The 2,128-nt window shown below is 48.9% G+C and overlaps 2 non-coding genes and 1 pseudogene across 2 annotated transcripts; 2 read left to right on the top strand and 1 right to left on the bottom strand.

Annotated features, from left to right (window-relative positions):
- Positions 1–126, top strand: LOC136281416 (U2 spliceosomal RNA; annotated as a pseudogene).
- Positions 127–358: 232 nt separating this feature from the next.
- LOC136281388 (U1 spliceosomal RNA) lies at positions 359–521 on the top strand. The gene has a single exon (XR_010717737.1). It is a non-coding gene; the product is annotated as a U1 spliceosomal RNA (small nuclear RNA).
- A 981-nt stretch (positions 522–1,502) lies between these two features.
- Positions 1,503–1,619, bottom strand: LOC136281472 (5S ribosomal RNA). The gene has a single exon (XR_010717792.1). It is a non-coding gene; the product is annotated as a 5S ribosomal RNA (ribosomal RNA).
- Positions 1,620–2,128: the final 509 nt, after the last annotated feature.

Here is a 2,128-nt window from a genome sequence, read left to right on the forward strand (position 1 = left end):
CGCTGCTCATTGAGCAGCTCATATATTAAACTGATTTTTGGAACTGGGCTGTGGAAAAGAGGCTTGCCTCGTCCCAGCCACGGGTTGCCTCGGTATAGCACTACCTCCGAGTGCGGCCCACTTCCCTCTGGGGAAGACACATTCAATCCAAAACAAAGTCAACGGTATAGCATTCTTTTATGTTTACAGGAGCCCCGCCCGCCCTTAGAGGGGGAAGAGGTGAAAGAGGGATGATAATTCAGACAACAGACAATGGCAGGAACGGCCGCTGGCCTACGTTTTCTGAAGTGCGCAAAGCACTACCACAAGGACCTAGGGGTAAGTGGATTTTTTCACCGAGGGCAGACGCTGAAAAAGCATACTTACCTGACGCGGGAGGTACTGTGATCAAGGAGGCAGTCCTCTCAAGGCGAGGCCCTTTCATTGCACTTCGACTGGGTTGACCCTTGCGATTACCCCAAATGTGGGTAACTCGAGCGTATAATTTCGGTAGTGGGGACCTGCGTTCGCGCTCGTCCCCGCAAAAGTCATCCAAAACTATGTCTATATGGCCCTCTTACTGACTATCGAGGGTATTTTTGCTTTGCAGTGGACCGGTAGACTTGCAAAGAAAGCAAAGGACGCACAACTGGCCAAGGTGTTGGCACGTTTGGAGGGGTAGAAGTGCATTGGAGAGACTGGAGGAAGGAAACAAGGTGAGTTTCGGGGCGGTGCGTAACTTTGCTGGCTGTTTTTGTTCAAGGCCTGTCTGCTCTATTGTGTGTAAAGTCCTGTTCGTTTGTATTTGCAGGTTGTGCGTGCCGTGCCGTGCTGTGCTATGCGCGCGAAGGGAAAGGAAATGAAAGGAAACCAAACGGCCGATCGACCGAGCGAGCGAGCATAGAAGGGCATTCGACTTGGACCGTGAGTACACTTTGAACCTTTTGAGCGGTTTTATTGTCACTGGAGCCGCTTTTAGAAATGCTATTGCTATCGTTAGTGTATCCTTTGTGCGAGCAAGCGAGTGAACGAATGAACGAGGGAAGGAAACAAACTAGCAGAGTAGTAAAAGTATCGAACCTTTTTCCCGATTCGTTTGCAGTCTGAATCCAACCATTGTCGACTTTCAGTGCCGTTTTCGCGCGCCTCCTCTTGGAAGTGTGCGAGTGTTTTGCCACGTCACGATGGCTTAAAACTGCGTCTCAGAAGTGTGCGTTTTTTTCCTATTCATTTTTCGTTCGTTATTTGGAATGATTTGATATCACAGAAGTAGAATTTGACATCATAAACTGTTCATCTCGCGCGTGCTCACTCGCTCGCGCGCGCTCTGTAAGAAAAGTCGATCGCACTAGAGTTTTCGCCATTAGCTGGCCGATTTTTGACAAAAAGGTGTTTTCCCCCCCTCGTTTTTTGCTTTGATTTTGTTACTCAGTGTACTTCGGCTCTGTATTTTACATTGTGGTTTATGGAGAGCTATTTATTGGGATAAAACGTTTAGAGATGTTCGCAAGACAAAAAATTGAAGCCTACAACACGGGTATTCCAGGCGGTCACCCATCCAAGTACTAACCCCGCCCGACAGGGCTTAACTTCGGTGATCGGACGAGAACCGGTGCTTTCCCTGTGGTATGGTCGTAGACGAGGAAATGGGGTCGAAATTCTGCTTGTTATCGGCCAGGTTCAGGCTGTAAAGCGGCCACATCCCTGAGTGTAGGCGAATTTGAAATTCTAAAGCCCTAGTTTCGTTACTCTAACCAAAGAAATCGATACTCTAACCCTAAGAAATTGTTACCCTAACCCTAAGAAATGGTTACCCTAACCCCGAAGTCGTTACCTAACCCTAATGTATTTTCCTCAACCCAGTTAACACATTGAGGAGCATCGATTTGAAGCACTATTCCCTAGGGAGGGGAGGGAGGGGTCCCAAGAGACATAACGTGTCCTAAAAACCTATTATACAATGTTTTAGCTCCGTAGGTGCGTGTATCGGGCTTTAAAATCTTACAGTGAGGAGATACCAAACGGGTCAGCCTCTGGGACCGTCTGCGGGACTCGCAAGGGCTTGTGGGGGCGACCTGCTACTATCCACCATAAAACCGTGGGAAGGATCCCTCGACCACCCCCCTCACCCAGGGCATGCTTCGGCATC

The sequence above is a fragment of the Pocillopora verrucosa genome, chromosome 5 (assembly GCF_036669915.1).
Source record: "Pocillopora verrucosa isolate sample1 chromosome 5, ASM3666991v2, whole genome shotgun sequence".
NCBI lineage: Eukaryota > Metazoa > Cnidaria > Anthozoa > Scleractinia > Pocilloporidae > Pocillopora > Pocillopora verrucosa.